The following is an 18,080-nucleotide window of genomic DNA, read 5'->3' on the forward strand; positions in this document are numbered from 1 at the left end:
GGGCTAATCTTCCTCACAGGAAAAAAAAAAGTGACTGAATTGGCCAAGGAAAAATTGTCCAAGCATAAACTGACTTATTCTTCTGGCCTCTATGAATAAGGGCTTCCCATCCCCATCGACTCTTACCACTCCCACCCCGTTGCTCAGAGAACCAAGCATGGTTCACATCTGCATAAAGATAAGACATGGACCATAGATATTTGAGATATGAAAGAGTCTATTGTCCATGCTAGGCCCTTCTTGATTAGCTTGACCCACAGTTTTTCTCTCCATGTTGCTAGAATTTCTTTTTTTCCCCTGTGACATACTCTAGTCAATACTAAATTTGTCAATGACCTGAAGAAGAAGTATGTCTTGTAGACAGGAAAGTAGGGCTGAGAGAAGCGTTGCAGTGGGCTCAGGGAGAGTGATGAACACTTGGCCTCTTTTGGTCCCACCTGGAGAGGAAACTGGAGAGAACACAAGGTATACTAGGAGCCCAATTTATAGGCGAGAAAACAAAATGGTGCCCGTAGAAGGAACCAGACTGGGAGTTGGGTGGGAAGCAATGTGGCCATCCCTGATGAGGCCTGCCAGCTCTCTGGAGCCAGGAATTTCCTGCTGCCTTTATGGAAACACGGACTCTGGAAACTTGGCTATTTCTATTCCTGTGGGACTAGGAGCTCATTTCTGTAGCCTTAAAAACTCTGGAAATCATGTTACTTCTATTTGGGGGAACTATTTCTTTGTTGTTCTCTCTCTGGGTTTAGTGACGTTTCCTCGGAATTTCCATCTTTCTCAGCTGTGCTAAATGGGGCTAAGGGTAGGGCCAGAATCATAGACTGGGAGCTGTGCTATACCCTCCCCCCAACTTTCAGGGTCTGTATGGCGGCAGGGGCAGGAAAAGCAGGGGGGAGTGCTCAACAGGGAGATGAGAGGCTTTGGGGGGCCCTTTGGCCATGTCTACTTGCCAGAGTCTCCCCCTAACCTCTTCTCAAACTGGGAGTTTCTGCATTGTACTTTCATTTCTTTACAGGAGACTGTTGCTAAAGTCCAGGTGGAGATGGAGGGTGTGAACTAAGCTAGTGCATTGGAGAGGAATTGCCAGGCATCTCTGTGCACGTCCACCCTCCACCTCGCACGCACACACTTGGACCTCCTGCCTGGGCGAAGGCAGCTCAAACTTTCTGCTTTGTTTGCCCAGCAGCTCGTTTTCCCATCCTGCCGGACCCCTGCACTTTTTCAGGGCACTGACAGCTGTGTCTGGGAGCAGCCCTCTGCCTGGGAGCTGCCTTCTTTCTTAGCACCATTTAAATAGTCCCTTCTAAGTCAGACGGGGCATCTCGAGGAATCGATTGCAACTTCAGAATCCAGATGCCACTGTATCCAGTCTAAAGACAAATGGGATGGCACAGTTCGTTGCCCTTAATGAAACAGAGGAATTGGAAATTAACAGCATGAACTACGAGCCCCAAAGGACGCCTCCCTGTTGGAGGTCCAAGCTGGGCAGCATGTCACTGTGGCTCTTGGAATAGGCTGTTCAGAGAGAAGACAGGACCAAGCTGACTCTCCATATCTAGGGGGTCCAAATGGTTTTTTGTTTTTGTTTTTTATCCAAGTGTTTTGAGAACTAAAAATTTCTGAGAAATTTTGATAACGAGGCAGGGAGAAAAACGGAAGAAAAGAATCACTATAACTTTAAGAGGCCAAAATTACTATCGTGCCCATTTTACAACGGCATGGGGACATGAAGGCTGGTCCACTTTTATATAGCCTACAGTGGCAGAGATTTCAACCCGGGACTCTTTGGCCCTAGCTGGTCCCCCTCCCTGATTAGGAGCCCACTAGCATGCATGAGCCATCAGGAGCTCTTGGCAGGGCCCTTCTGCTGCTCTGTCCCAGGATGCTGTCCCAGGCCTGGCCAGCTCCCGACTCTCTCCTTTTCCTTTCCCTGGTGCAAACTCCGCTGACTTGGCCTGCTTTCTCTCCTAGGGGTCTTCCATCACTCCCTCCACCTGGTCTTCTCCCCTAGTCTCAGATGCGCAGTGGGCTGCAGTCTATCCAATTCCCTTCTTCCCCCCTGCTCTCGAAGATAAGCCACCTACACCTTTTGTGTTTTAAGGATTTCACCGTAGGTCTCTACAGGGACTCAGAGAGTGACAGAAATAGGAGCTTGGCAGTCTTTACAGTCCTAGTCTTGGGTCCAGAGTCCCTGACCCCTAGTGAAATGGATAAGGAAAGTCATGGTGACCATCAAACGTCCATTTTTATTTTAGAAAGTGGAGTGCTCTATCTCCCCTCTCTTCCCACTATGTCCCAGCTTATGGGTGAAAATGGGGATGCTTTTTCCCCTTCTTTCTAGGAAGCTGCTTTCCAGTCAAAAGACTCCAGCCCCGCTGAGCACTGGAGATTTCCCGCCTCACCTGAGCAGTTTGTCTCTCCGGAGCCTTCCAGGATGGGAATCACTCAATTTCCTGGCTTCTGCCATTCCCAACTTGTCCTCTGGGGGTGCTGTCTCATTATGGTTGGGCCCCAATCCTTTGAGGCCACGAGGACCCTGGCTAATGAATGGGCAGTTGTCCCTGGCTGAGTAGGACACTGATCTCAGGAGGGACCACAGGCCACTGAAGATTGAGGAAGTCAGTCCCATCAGCCAGGTCACTCACCAAGAGGTCACAGATTTTCTCAAAATCTAAAGCATTCAATTTTTTATTGTCTAGGAAAAGGCTCACAAGGGAATCTGAGTCATGAACAAAGAGGGAGACTGCTGTGGATTTATATTCTTTGTTCTTTCTTTCTCTCAGTGGGGAGATGATACAATTAGGTTGGAATAGAATAGGTGATTGTCTCACCAGGTGCTTCTTGGGGGAAAGCAGAGATGGTGTATATTGAAAATAGCCTAGTATCAGCCACAGCTGTAGAGTGGGAGGGAGACAGCATTCTCAGCGGGCAATGAAAGTCGGTTATTCATTACCACCAAGACTTGACAGTACACTGAACACACGACATTATATTTATGCTACATAAAATAATGTGATACAATTTTTATGACCCAATTTAATCCAGTAGAGGGTATCCGTTTAATAAAGACAAGGACAATAGAATTAAAATTATCTATAGATCTACATAACAAAAGGCTAGTAAAAAGGGGCATTGTACTAATTTGACAGAAAATAGATAGCATTGTCATAAAATTTGTAAAATGGAGAGAAACTGCCTCACTCTGAATTTGTATGAGTTAAGTTGACAGGTGCTGAGATATGTAAAAGGTAAAGAAAAGAAAATGACATGGCCGTCTTTTCTGAAGTCCCACACCAAGCACAAGTTCTTCTCGTTTAGTCATTCTTCTGACAGCAAAACGGAGTATCTGCTGTGAAAAACTTTAATGGTTTAACAACTATTCAACAAACAAGCCAACTTTCCTAAAGTAGTGTCAGATTTTTCAAAGTTGAATTTCACTTCATGTTGGTACCTTGCTTACCTTCTAGATATCCATGACAACTGGCTGGAAATGGCTAATACAAACATAGAAATATTAGCACTAGCTGCTCCCTGGACCCATGGAGAGCTGTGGGCTCAGACTGAGGGTGATTTTGCTGAGGATGGAAAATTCACGTGCCATGTGGGTGGATCTCAATTTCATGCCACCCGTCAACGTTTATGGAACTCCCCCTAAGAGTCCACCTCAAGGCTGGGTTTGGTGGGGACACAGAAGAGTCTGTGACCTGGTCTCTGCCATCAAAGAGCTCACAGCCTGAAAGGGACGCGAGTTACTCTGATGTAAGGGCTTTCTTTTAAGGGTTTGGAGTCAAGGATAAATCCTAATGTGCTTTGTTCATTCTGCCTAAAGGTTTTGCTTACCCCCGTGCCTGGTAACATGGTGGTGTCAGCCCCTCAAGTCTCTTTTTCCTTGTCCATCAGTTGACTCCCTTGAACTACCCACCTTCCCTTCCAGCCAGAGCCCCACCCTGGATCGATCCAGCTGTTGGCTTCCTTTACTCCTCATAGGTACAGGGGTAGATTTGGGGCTGTCAAGGATCTAACCTTTGTCAGACTATCGTCAAGTCCTGAGCTCTTTTCTCCCCAGAGTGGCCCTCAGTCCCTGCCCCTCAGAACGCCAGGGCCTCTCTGAGGTGCTTCAGGGCGGACTGCAGCGGGGGAGGAGAAAGACGGAAGGCTGAGCAGGTCGGCTCAGGCCCTCTCCCCTGCCACCATCAGCGTAGCCTGTGTCCATCTCTACATAAACACTGGCAAATCCATATAAGGCTCTGCAAGGATGGAGCCTAAGAAGCAACCATTGGATTTGACCATTAGGTCTGTGTGGCCTATGTGGTTAATTTTTTTTTTTAAAGATTTTATTTTTTTCCTTTTTCTCCCCAAAGTTCCCTGGTACATAGTTGTATATTCTTCGTTGTGGGTCCTTCTAGTTGTACCATGCGGGACGCTGCCTCAGTGTGGTTTGATGAGCAGTGCCATGTCCGTGCCCAGGATTCGAACCAACGAAACACTGGGCTGCCTGCAGCGGAGCGCGCGAACTTAACCGCTTGGCCACGGGGCCAGCCCCACTATGTGGTTAATTTTATGGGTTAACGGGGCCATAGGGTACCCAGATATTGGGTTAAACGTTATTCTGGATGTATCTGTGAGGGTGTTTTTGGATGAGATTAGCACTCGAATTGGTAGACTGAGAAAAGCATATTGCCCTCCCCAGTGTAGGGGGGCATCACCCAATCCGGTGAGGGCCTGAATAGAATGAACAGGAGGAGGAAGGAAGAGTTCACTCTCTGCCTTGTCGTTGTTAAGCTGAGCCCTCAGTTTTTGGCCCTCCAACTGGGACTCTCACCATTGGCTCCCCTGGTCCTCAGGCCTTTGGATTCAGACAGGAACTGCAGGATTGGCTTTCCTGGAAGATTTTGGGACTCCTCAGCCTCCATAGTCACGTGAGTCAATTCTTACATAAATTTCTTTCTCTCTATCTACATCCTATTGATTTTGTTGCCCCAGAGAACCTTGATTAATACATGGTCTTAGATCCGTTTCAGAGGAGTGGCGGGGGCAGAAATCAGATTGCAATGAGTTGACAGGAGGTGAGGAAGTAAAGACGGTAAATATAAACTTATTTTTTCTAGAACAGATGTAAGGAAGTAGCTTGAGGGGAGGGCAGGGTATAAGATTTAGGAAGCATTTCCTTTGAGAATTTGTGAGTTTGGGAGCAGAGAGGAAGCTGCCCACAAGTTGAGCAGGAGTCACTGAAAGTATGTGTGGGAAGGGCAGTTGTTGGTGCATCGTCCCCAGGAAGTGGTGGGGAAGGAGCCAGGAGCCCTGTCTGGTTGTGTGAACTCAGACAAGTGACTTACCCTCTTGAACCTCCATGCCTTCGTTTGTAAACCGGACATCACAGTGCCCACTCCACTGGCTTGCAAGGATTAAATGAGATGGAGTGTGGAAAGCAGATAGCATAGAACCTGGTACATCAGAGGCAGCCACTGCTCCCTTTCGCCCTTCTCTCTCAGCTCTCTGACACCATTGTCCACTGTCGCCTAGTTTCCACAACTCTGTCTGCACCTGTGATTGGAGTCAGGTAGATGGGGGTTTGAATCACGGTTGTAGCATGTGCTGACGTTAGTCAGCTTATCCAATCTACCTAAATCTCGGGCTTGACATCTGTAAACTGGGATAGTCTTTCTACTTTAGGGTTATTTGTGAAGGTTAAATGAGACAGTATACATAAAGCGCATAACGCCGTATCTAACTCACATGAGATATGGTCAGGGAAAAAACAGTTCAAGCGGCTCAATAGAGGCTAAAGGCTTTATTCAGTGGACCTGACAACCAGGTGTCTCCGAGCCCAAGCAGGATTGTCATTTTATGGGGTGAAGAGCAGAGGGCTACACGTCCCTGTGGTTCGGCTCAGGAGTCATTTCTGTCACTAACTGCTGTGAAACCTGCGTTCGGAACCGTGCCTCTTGTTCAGGATCGTTTGCAACCCCAGAACAGTTTTCTCAAGAGCTGGTTTTTTAAAACTTTGCAGCTTGTCTGCTAGTCAAGGGTCAGGGAAGGAGGGAGGGAGCAGAAAAAAGAGGCAGGTGGTAAAAAGAGGAAAGGGGATAAGGGTTGAAGCAATGAAACCTGGGATCCTCTATCACATCTGCTTTAATTCTCTTATAATATGAAGTCAACGTGCTGAGCGAATGAATAAATAAATGCATGTCTGGCCTAGGAGCTACCTTAATACATTTACATGCGATACAGAGATATCCAAATGAAAATTCTGCTCACCCGTGCTTGTTTTTAAAGACAAGACTTTGTACACACATATCTATATCTCCCGGGTTTCCCCAAGCTCTCTGCCCTACAGAGTCCCCCTTTCTTTAAATATCAAACCAAAATTGCCAAGATTCCCTCCTTGGTGATTGCAGGAATTCTGGTCTTCCATGGGGTTTTTCTCAAGAAGTATTTTTGAGATTTCTCCAACATTGTGTGAGCCAGACATGGGTCCACTGTTTATCACCTCTGGCCTCTGGGTCATCCTTGCCACCTTATAACGTTTTTCTAGGTTCTCCAGATTCTCTCTTTTCTGTCTGGTCTCAAGTCCTTTCCTCTTTCTCTAGGACACTGCTAAGCTCAAGTCATAAATTTCAACAAAACGAAGGTTTGGTGGAAACAACTTTAATATATAAAAAACAAATCTTAACAGAGTCCTGGGCATCTCCACCCCTAGCCATCATAAGACATAGCTCCTGCCAGGGGTCAGCCCTCTCCCTGGCTTCCTGCTGCCAACTGTTGAGGGCCTAGCTCGCTATGATCCCATGTTAGCAGACAGGAGTCATCCTCTCTGTCCAAATTCAGGCCTCCAACATCCTTTGGGGCCCACCAGGAGGTGAGTGGGAAAGCCTGGACTTGCCTCACTTCCAGAGTCCTCCCTGTCCTCATCAATGTCCCTTCCCCCATAGAGACAGCCATTACTAACCATAGAGTGGTTTAACTCCTCCGTGTGTCTACATTCAGAAATAGTAGAAAAGGCTTTATCGTTGTCAAACCAAACTGCTGCCTTGAAGTGTTTCCCCCTCCCCCAAAAATATTAGTCTTGCCCTAAAAATGACGTGTTCGTGGCTCATGGCTGCTCTAACACATTGCCACAAACATGGTGGCTTCAAACAACATAAATTGATTTTCTACAGTTCTAGAAATCAGAAGTCTGAAAGGGGTCTCACTGGGCTAAAATTAAGGTGTCGGCAGGGCTGCCTTCCTTTTGGACGCTTTAGGACAGAATCTATTTTCTTGCCTTTTCCAGCTTCTACAGGCCACCAGCGTTCATTCCTTGGCTTATGTCTCCTGCCATCGTCAAAGCCAGCAATGGCCACTTGAATCTCTCCCTCCTCTGAAGCTCACTCTCCCGCCTCCCACCCAGATGATCCAGGACGATCTCCCATCTCAAGGTTCTTGAGCACATCTGCCAATTTGCTTTGCCATGTAAGGGAACATTCTCACAGGTGCTGGGGATTAGGATGTGGGAGGTGGACGGTGGGGGGAGCGTTCATCAGTCTATCACAGGTGAGTTCTCCTTCACTACTTAAGAAACAGGAAACTCTTGATAGCTTTAAAATACAGAAGTGGTTTGTTCTGAGTACATGTATAAATAACATCATAAAATGGAGACATGTTTATTGCGGGAGTTCTTCATGGGAAGAGAGCTGCATTTGTCTGGAAGAAAGAAGGCAATAAGGTGTGTGGCGGGAGGAGGGTTTTGGAGGGAGGTGTGGAACGTGAGTGGGGGTTGGGTAGAGAAGTGAGACTCAAGGCATTTTAAAGTAAAAAAAGGTGGTCACTACAGTGTGCTCTAAGTAGGGTGGAGCTGGTTAACCTGAGGACCCTTTGTTTTCAGAACAGAGTAATGGAGTCAGTTTGCCAACGTGAGAATAGGAATGTGGCAGAGCTACTTAATAGAAGAGATAGGAAATTGAGATCCTCAAAGGGAAATTTAAGGTGAAAGGATTCAGGAACTGAGTACTGGTGGGACAGCGAGAGAAAGAAAACAACCAAACTAAACCAAACCAAAGAGACAAATAAACAGAAGACAAAGCTGCTGGCTAGATTGGACAGCGGAGATGTGGGGTGTGAGGACTCCTTCCTTCATTTTGGGGGATCCTCATTCGAGTCTACATTGCTCACTAAGGTCACAGGGGAGAAAGAGGGGAGAGAAGATGAAAAAACATGCTGAGTGCTACACCCGGGGTGATTCATGGTGAAGGCAGGATTTAGAGACAAGACAACCAAGAGGCCTGAAGGATTCAGGGACAGAGAACAGGTTGGGTTGCTGTTAACGCAGAAATTAACTGTATTGCCTCCCATTATACTTAGCACTGAAATCCTTGTCTGGTCTCTGGGAATGGTTCACTCCATCTGGCCACCGCCACCTTTCCAACTACACCCCTTTCAGCACTCTCTTCCCTCATTACAATCTGGATACTATCTTCTCTAAATTGAAGATCCAAGGCGGTCCTAATTTTTATTTGTTTATTTATTTTTATACCCATCTCTGCAACTAGTCTATAAACTCAATAAAGGTATGTATGTGTATGCTTTTTTTTTTTAATTACTAAATAGCCAGGATCTAACCTTGAACCTGGTACACAGAGAGCTACATGGTATTTGTTGAATGAATGAATGAACCATCTCTGGCTTGTTCCCTTTCATTTCCTTTTTCAGCTTATCTCTAAGTCGCAGTAGGTTCTTCCTTTGTTCGTTTCTAACACTCACCTCTTCTTATCCATGCCTACCGCTCTATCTAAAGGAGGTGCAGAAGATAATGAAATGGATCAGACCCTGGTGAGCAGACAAGCATACCAGGGGGGAGCAGGTCCTGGTGATAAGCCCCACCTCAGGTGAGAGGGGGCACGAAGTACCACGTGGGAAGATGGAATCCAGTGCCTGGAGCTCATGGTCCAGACAGGTAATGTGGCCATGTGCTGCTATACAAGAAGGAACAGGTGGGTGTTCTGGCAGTTGTTGGGACCAATGAGATATTGGAAGGGAGGCAGATGTCTGGAGGACTCGAGGCTTGGGACTCAAACTAGACCATGTATGTCTTTCTGTGTGTATGGATGTATGCATGCTCACACACACTTACATAGGGAAAAAGAATAGAATCAGATGGAGGGAGGGTGGTTGTCACACAAATAGCATAGCAGCCTTCATACAAGAAGTGGTCCCGTGAGTCATTAACTCTCGTAAGAACAAGATGAGTCTCTAAGTTTACTGATACGCATCAAGTGTTTTCAACTATGGAACAAGTGTGTTTGATGTGAAGGAGAAAGCCAGGAAGATTCATCCTACACTAAAGTTTGATACCTTTTCAACTCTGGACTATTAAAATAAACTTTAATTTCTGCCCACTCTCATCCCACCTGCATAATTTATCTAGGTCCATTTGCTAGAGCGCTGACCCAATCATGTCATTTTTGCTAAACTTTCCATGGCTCCCTATTGCTAACAAAAGTAGAAACTTCTTACTCTGGCATTCAAAGCCCAACCCATCTCCACTCTGTCTTGCCAGTTTAATCAGATCCCTCTGTTCCCATAATATACATTGTCCTTTTCTGCTGTCATTTCTTTGATTTGGCTATTTCTGTACTCTTGAAGGTTTTCCCCATTTTGACTCCTGGAAAAGTCAGCTCAGTGCTGTAGGGAAAGACATATCTGGGATTCAACTTTGGTTCTATCTTCTAGTAATTGTGGTTTTGGGGTATGCTGTTCAACCTCCCAGAGCCTTACTTTACTCATTAGTTAAACGGGGATGGCAATACTTGTTTGGTAGGGCTATTGGCAGGATGAAGTGTGATGTTGCATCCTAGTATCTGGCACATAGTTGGTGCTCAAAACTGTTGCTGTCCCATTCTTGAAACCCATCTCAGTTGACATCTCCTTCAGGCACCCCTCAACCACATGTGGTCTCATTTCTCTGAGACCCCGACAGATATTTGTTGGTACTTCTCTATGGCATTTGCATTTTCTGTATTTTATTAAGAATGTCTGTGCACTTTTTCCATCTCCCTCTTTAGATTTTAAGCTCTTGAAGGCAAAACCTGAATAGTCTTTGTCTTCGCAGCCTCTGCAGAAGAACTGGTGCAGTGACGTACAGCCATGCTCAAAGTATTTAATAAACATTTGGTGAGTTTAATTGAAATATCCATAACAACCTGATCCCATTGTCATTCTGAGAAATATCAGTCTTAAGAGCCGTAATTGTCCTAGGGTATCATGCATTATTCATGCAAAAGTTACCCTTAATGCTGTGGTTTCTTGGTCCGCCATCAGAGAAGAAGGGAGAACAGTGGTGTGGGCTGGACACATTTGCTTTTCAGAAGATCTGGTCTGTCTCCCCATCAGCCTGTTCTAGCCCCAGTGGGGTTAGCTCAGCATTGCCAATCACCGAACCAAAGTTCTTGTAGTTTTCTCTTGTAGAAGCTCTGGCAGGAATATTGGCCATTCAGTGCAAGTCCAGCTCAAATATATTATCTGTTCTTTTTACATTTTTAATATTTCAAAAAAGGGAAACTCTAGCACTAAGTGCTAGATCCGGGAGAGAGAAACTATTTATTATAAGAAGACATACACTTGGCATTAAAAGAAAATGTTTGGGGAAAGGAGTTGCATATAGAAAATCTGGATTGGGAGTGGCTGGACCCTCCACTAGAAGACACATACAGAATCTTTATTTTTATTTCTTAACTTGTTAAAAACTTTGAGGTTTTGTGCTGTCACTGAGTAGGTGGGCCTGTGATATTTATGTAGCTGATTTCATGTACTATGACAGTCGCATCACAATTCTGACAGTTAAAAACCCATCTCATCCCGCTGGGCTGTTGATGTAATGTTGGTGTGTTCTGGGAGCATCCTGAGCTGCACTTAGAGAACTAAGGATTTTCAAAATCTTTTTAGAATTTGAAGCATACTTATTTCAAATTGATTTACTTACAAAATGACATGTTTCTGGAAGGACTGAACAATCAGCTAGAGACCATTTTGAGCTGTGTCAGGAAAACCCACAGTCTCTTCCTTACATATGTTATTCTTGCCAAATTCCCAGCAGGCCCTCCCTAGGCAAGCCACCATATCTTTGCAGATGTTGCTCCCTCTGCTAGCACACTTCGCATCCCTGTACTCAAGGGGGACAAGGTCATCTTCAGCAAAGGTCAAACATCATCTTTCTCAACCCAGGCAGAGTGAATTGGTCCCTCTTTTTCATTCCCTCATAATTTTAAACCCTTCTTTCTAGTTGCTGCTTTTTATTTGCCTGCAGCTATTTGTTTATATGCCCGTCTCTTTTTCTAGATTGCGAAGCCTTTAGTGACAGAGATGATTTTCTTTTCTCAGACTACTTTCCTGTGTCTCTGGGTATCCCATGACCTGCATGAAAATGAAAACAACACGATCCGCAAGTCGGTCTCAAGGAGTTGGCAGTGATGAATACAAACAGAACAGCTTACAACTCTGCTCTACAATGGTTAGAATCATGGAAAACTGTAAAAAAAAAAAAAAAAAAAGTAAAACAGGTACTATGGAAGATGATAACTGTGAAAGACAAGGTAGATACAATCCAAATATACATGGAGTCCAAAAGCGAAGTGGACAAGGATGCTTCCTGCCTTCCACCGCTGCCTCCCGCACTTGATGTAAATGAAAAATAAACATCAGCGGTGTTGAGTCGCAAGAGGGACCAATTCACCGCCCTCCACTCCTTTTTTATTTACTCTAGGTTCTCATAGAAACCACCCTTTTCCACTTACGTTATTTTTACACATCTTCAAAATAGGTGTTTGAAAGAACAGTTATATTTCAAATGAAATAATTGGTTTCACTGTGCATTATTTATGCATTTCTGTAGTCAGAATTTCTCCTTTTAATACTCGTCAATCTAGATGAAGCCCTCCAATGATTTCAACAGAAGAACTATTTGAGTTGTATATTTCTGAAAATTTTCAGGCCTTAGAATGTCTTTCATGAAAAAATAATAGGTTGACGGGACATAGCCACTTTGTGTCACTCTCTTTTTCTTTAAGGATTTTGCAAATAGAATTCACTGGCTTCTGACACTGTAAGTTGTAGTAGAGGAATGTGAAATTATCCTAATTCGGGCCCATTGGAATTTTTTGTATGGGTAATACATCTTCAAGAGATAAATGCATAGCCGAGAGATGGTGGATAGATATTGTGAAATATCTATGTCCCCCAATCCTATTTCTCATCCACCCATTTCCCACCCCCACCTCACCACAGGTAATGACTATGACTGTCTCTAGCTCAGAGAAATAACTACTAGAAGAAGCTTCTTATGCACCAACAAGGAAACATAAATTTATATTCTTAGTTCCCCCCTTTACAAAACAGGTAGGAGGGGAAGGAGTAAAGATAATTATTTTAATTTGGTTGGAGTGAAAGCAGGGTGCAGAAGACACAAAAAGAGGTATATAAGCTCTCAGATTAAGCTAATGATTAACGAAAAAGCATGAAGGAAGTAAGAAAATCCAAAAAGGACCTAACTCCTTATCTACCATAAAAGAAAGTCTGAAGTTGTGCTGGAATGGATAGATATAAATTGATGGTTACGGTACTCTGAATGTTTATGGAAGGTCTGAATTTAATGATGAGTAATGTTAAAACAGACTATTTACGCTCTAAATCATACTAGAATAAAAAAGAAACTAATGTTGCTCATATATCAAAAATCCATAATAGAAAAGGGACCTTAAGGAAAAATAATGTTTAAAAGCATAAACTAGGTAGGCAGACCTAGTATTGCAACAATCATCATGCTATCCACTTTGAAATAGTGGTTTGATAAATTATAGTTTATTGGCCCTTTGGAAGGTGGTGAAGATAAAGGAAATAATCTTTGTGAGGGCTGAGGGGTGATGAGAAAAAGCATTGAAGACGTGAAGTAAAGTAAAAAGCTATATGCTTTGTACATTGCAGTTATGAAATAAATCTGGACAGATGGAGGGCCATGTGGCAGGCTGGTGTTGAAATTACAGGATTTATTTTTGTTGCTGTTTTTCTTAATTAAATTTTTTAGTCTTGTTTTACCTTTTCCTTCATTAAAGTAAAAATTATAGTATCAGTGATGATAATCTATGAAACCAACCTAAGATGTATTTTTAGAAGGTTAAAAAATCTCTTCCCACTGTCCTCTATTCTAATCCCCCTGAGATTATCAACATTAACAGCCTTTGTATATCTTTTCACAATTTCCTTTATGCTCAAACAAACATGAACTCACATATTTAGGACATTTTTGGTTGGTGTTACTGTTTGTTTTCATAGAAATGGAATTGTATTATAAATGTAACTCTGCAAATTGCTTTTCTCATTTAACAATACACCAGGGACAGTGAGAGAGAGATCCATTTCAATATTTTTAACAGTTGCATAATAGTTCATAGTGTGGATATATCACAACTGAATCAAGAACATCCCTTATTCCTGGACATTTAGGTTCTTCCTAGGTTTTTGCTTCTATGAACCACAATTTGGTAAATATCCTGGTACATATATCCTTATGCATTGGAGATTTTATTTCTATTTCCAAAGTGGGATTTATGGACAGTTGGTTGTATTGTCTGTTAAGAAAGAAAGAACTTGGAGGAAAAAAGTGAGCTTTTGTAAATTCGTGCATGTTTACTTTTGTCCTTGTTTTCTGAGATGCTCATTCTTTGCAGGACCAAAGATAAAAGTTTGAAGCTGACTTCTTCCAGGCCCCATTGTGGTCCATTCTGGATGAAATTTTAGGTCAGAAGACTAGGAACACATACATTTTGAGGGAGAAAAGAAGGGTAATAGAAGGAATCAGAGAAGAACTGATCAAGGCCAAAGGAGGAGAGAATTTGAAGAAAGAGAGGTGGTTGGAGGAGTTAAATGCTGCAGAGACACAAAGGGGAAGAGCTTCTTTTATTGATGGGGAGGAGGGCTGTTCACAAAATTTCTTATATACCTCTCCTGGGCACAAGGTAAGTGGTACATCCATTCCTTTGATGCTAGGCATGGCCATGTGACTTGTTCTAGTGAATGAAATGAGCGCAGAAGTGACATGTGTCACTATGAGGTAAGAGACTTTGAGAGTTGGTGCTCAATTTTCCACGTCTCTTTCTCTCCATCACAGTGATTGGTGACATTCCAGATATGGAGGCTACAAACCAGAGTCCCTGAGTGAGGATGACATGTGGCAGAGCCCCCTTACCTCCCAGCCAATGTGGGATGGACACACATAGCATAAGTGAGATATAAACCTTGTTGTTTTAAGCCACTAAGGCTTTAAGGTTGTTTGTTACTATAGCATAACTTAGCCCATCCTGACTGATACAGTCACCTAGGAAAGAAATTCAATTGAGAGATGCTGAAATCACATCTCAGGGGAGTAAAAGGTAATTGGATGATAGCTCAGGGGGTTAACAAGTGGGTGTGTAGTAAGGACGTGTAAGTAGCAAGTGTTGAATTTCTTTCAAGGTTGCTTAGGGGCTATTAGAACCCAGTTCTGCCAATTAGTTAAATAAATGCCCTTTGGGGGAAATATGGAAATAATTCTAGAACACTTTTAAAAGAAAGCTAGAAACATTAACTGCATAAATAACGACAAAACCAAGACATACACTGTAGAATTCTTTATATATAAAGATTCCAGCAGCTTTTATGCATCTCAATGCGTACTGAAAATACAAGAATATCACAAAATAAATTCCATTATGTTTACTTCTAGGAAAAATTTTGTTTCTCCTGATGAAATACATTTCCTTTTATTTGTTAAGGAGAATTATGTCAACATCCCTACAAAACTCTTGTTCCCTGTTCTCTGTTCGTCTTGACTACCAGACGGTTACAAAATTATCCTTTACCTGGATGGTTTGGTACAGCGCTCTCCTCTTAGGGTCTAGCTCATGGAGCAGGGGAGCATCAGGCATGGGGTCATGTCGGAAGGTCTGGAGGAATTAGACAACTCAGGGTGGCTGAGGGCAGCAAAGGTTCTGTTACTGATTGCAGCCAAGACAACTTGGGATATTTTATAACTGGAAAAGACCCATCAGAAATGCTGTGGGACTCAGCCATAGGAAATGATGAAATCCGGCCTTTTGTGACAACATGAATGGACCCTGAGGGTATTATGCTGAGTGAAATAAGTCAGAGGGAGAAAGTCAAATACCTTATGATCTCACTCATAAGTAGAAGATACAAACAATGACAAACACACACATGGAAACGGAGACTGGATTGGTGGTTACCAGAGGAGAAAGGGAAAGGGAGGAGGGCAAAAGGGCTGATTACATATGTGTGTGGTGATGGATGGTAATTAGTCTCTGGGTAGGGAACATGATGTAATCTACACAGACTTCAAAATATACTATGATGTACATCTGAAACTTATATAATATAAACCAATGTTACTGCAACAAAAATAAAATGAAATAAAATAGCAAAAAACTTAAAAAAAAACAAGAAAAAGTAATGCTATGGGACCAAAGAACAGAAGACGGGAGTTTCTACGTGTGTGTGTGTGTGTATCTATTTTACTGAGAATGACCCTTAAACCAGTAGTCACAAACCAGCAAAATCCAGCAACATCTTGAGAATCATTCAGCTATGGCTGCACACTCTCAAGGTAGAAAACAATGTTGATAAGTGTGTGGCTCCCAACAGGTAAGACCAGAACTGTCTACCACACAAGATCAGAGTTTTTTAAACTGTGGGTCACATGCTTTTAGTGGATTGTGAAATTGATTTAGAGCATCTTGACTAAAATTTTTAAAAATAAAAAAAAATGGAACAGAAAACATCAGCACGCATCCTCTCTAGTAAAGTTTTTTGTTTTTTTTTAATGACACTTTGTTTCAGCCTCTGTGTGTGTGTGTGTCCTGGGATGTGGTCAAGAATGTGTTTCTTACTGTGGATTCTGGGTCAAAACCATTTGAAAAAGCCAACCATCTAGAGCCTATAGGGAGCCTGAATTTACTCTATGAGAACTCAGACTGGTAACATTGAGAGACCAAAAGTGGGTGATACCAAAAGATGGGTGACAACCAGACATTGTCGAGGCAAGAACAGGAAACTAACACCAGTGGTAGTGGTAATACCACTGACTTTTAAGTGAACTGGGCCTTCCCAAGCATCAGACCAGAGGAAGGGGTTTCAGTGAGTGTGCAGCACTGGCATGGCAGAACATAGTTTGTTAGAGTCAATAAACGTCTAAATTGGCATACCATGTCAGTAGCAATTTGTGTTAAATCTCTCCCCTTGATCTTGGATCTATTTCCTCCTGCATAATAAGCCAGAGGGATGCTCTGAGAGAGCAAGTGAAGGTCAAACCGCAGGAGTGGGCTGAGCAGAGGGCCTGAGGTGAGGCGAGCGCAAGGTGAACAGGACTGAACGTGAGGTCAGCGAGGTTGGAAGCCTGGAGAATTGGTCGGTGCTGGGGCTTGGGGCAAAGCCCTTGAAGGTGTTGAAGACCTGTTTTTAGGTGTTCCTACTGCTCAGTGGGAGGGCAAACCTGAGAGATTAAAGTACCCAGGAGGACCAAGTATCTTCCCTGTTTGTTACGTGGCTTTTTAATTTTATTTCAGGATGACAATGCTTTTGAATCTTTCATTAAAAGCCACTTCAAATCCTTTTCCTAAACCAGTAGTATGCAAATGATGAATAAGTAAATGGAGATTGTAAGACTGTAGCTCATTTTATTTTATGTCTGACCCTCCCGTTTATACTACCCTTTGGCGAGTTTACAGGCTGTGGCTCGCTTCCTGTCAACAGAACTTTTAGAGATCATCCAGCATGCGCAGAGTGATGACCGTACTTGAGATCCACAGACACTATAAAAAGTCACAATCGTTTCTCTTAAATCATTCCCTTCTATCTCTTTAATTTTACTTGCAGGCATAATTTTCTGACCTCTGAAGTCTTTTCCAGCCGTAGAACCAGAATTATCACAGCATTGAGAATTTTTTCCCCTTTTCAACACTTTGGCTGCGCGTGGCATGCTACAAATATCATATAATTATGCGGACTAAAATTATAATTCTGGGTGTGTGCAGTGTCATCATGGTTAAGTTGCTGATATGGAAGAATTCTGTCTAGGTCGCTGTCAGTGATGGAGGGTGAAGCCTGTGCGTGTTTGAACACATCTTTTTCTCTTCATTTTCAGGAAGACTATAAGAACCAGAAGATCTTCATTAGGATGGTGGCATATTTTATTTAACCTAACACTGTTTAATAAATAGGAACACATTTAAGGCAAGATACAACATAGAACAAGATTCGTTTTTTAAAAAAACATAAATGTAAATCTTTACTAAAAAATCATTACCCTTTGTCATGATGTTAATTGCCTTTGGTTTGCATTGGAGACAGCAGAGGTGAACCTTAAAGATAAGCTGGTTTACGTGTGCGCTGGGATTTCTGTTCACCTTCCTTGGCTGGCTTGAAAAATGAAACAGGCCGTGTCCTGTGTACACCCGCAAGTACACAACTCCTCATCGCTTTGAACAGTTCCAGATCCTTAGTAATTTGAGTTTATCTCAAAAATTACTGAACTGCACGGCAAGAAATTAAACAAAAAATTACATTCATCCATCACCTTTTATGAGCCATGAAAAACTACATGGGGAATAAATCTTCGCAAGCAAGACAGTTTGTGTTATAAGTGGTTCTTCTCCCTTCAAATGCATTAATATTCAAAACCATAACCTGTCGCGTGCTCAGCTTTGTGTGAGAAGGGGAGAATCAACCCCCTCCTCCTGTTTACCGTGTTGATTAACGCTGCTCTTGTCTGTGACTGGGGTGTGGGAAGTAGTCCTCTTTCCTGCTTAAAGGGGTAGGCGCTCGGGAAACGCCCCAAAGAGGCAGGGAATCAGCACTCATTAGGAGCCGACTTGGGCCATGCTCAATCATCCTAACAATTCCAAAAGGGTTTTGAATTTCCAATGGAGGAAAATAAAGCTCAGGGAGCCTATGAAACTGGCAAGCTGACACAGCCAATGAGTAAGAGCCAGGTCTGAATCCAGCTCAGTCTAACTTCAAACACTTCTTGGATTCCTCCATGACACCCCTCTAAAAGCAAT

At 43.2% G+C, this 18,080-nt stretch overlaps 1 long non-coding RNA gene across 2 annotated transcripts in view; it reads left to right on the top strand.

Annotated features, from left to right (window-relative positions):
- LOC111774366 (uncharacterized) overlaps positions 1–11,716 on the top strand; it is a 42,455-nt gene extending 30,739 nt beyond the window's left edge. Inside the window, exons 2-6 of one of the 2 annotated variants that reach the window (XR_002809348.2) lie at positions 4,845–4,919; positions 7,274–7,452; positions 8,774–8,932; positions 10,041–10,149; positions 11,356–11,716. This is a non-coding gene — a long non-coding RNA (uncharacterized lncRNA). The remainder of the gene's footprint in view (positions 1–4,844; positions 4,920–7,273; positions 7,453–8,773; positions 8,933–10,040; positions 10,150–11,355) is intronic. The other variant, XR_002809347.2, reaches the window with a different exon arrangement.
- Positions 11,717–18,080: the final 6,364 nt, after the last annotated feature.

Source organism: Equus caballus, chromosome 7 (assembly GCF_041296265.1).
Source record: "Equus caballus isolate H_3958 breed thoroughbred chromosome 7, TB-T2T, whole genome shotgun sequence".
In the NCBI taxonomy this organism is placed as follows: domain Eukaryota; kingdom Metazoa; phylum Chordata; class Mammalia; order Perissodactyla; family Equidae; genus Equus; species Equus caballus.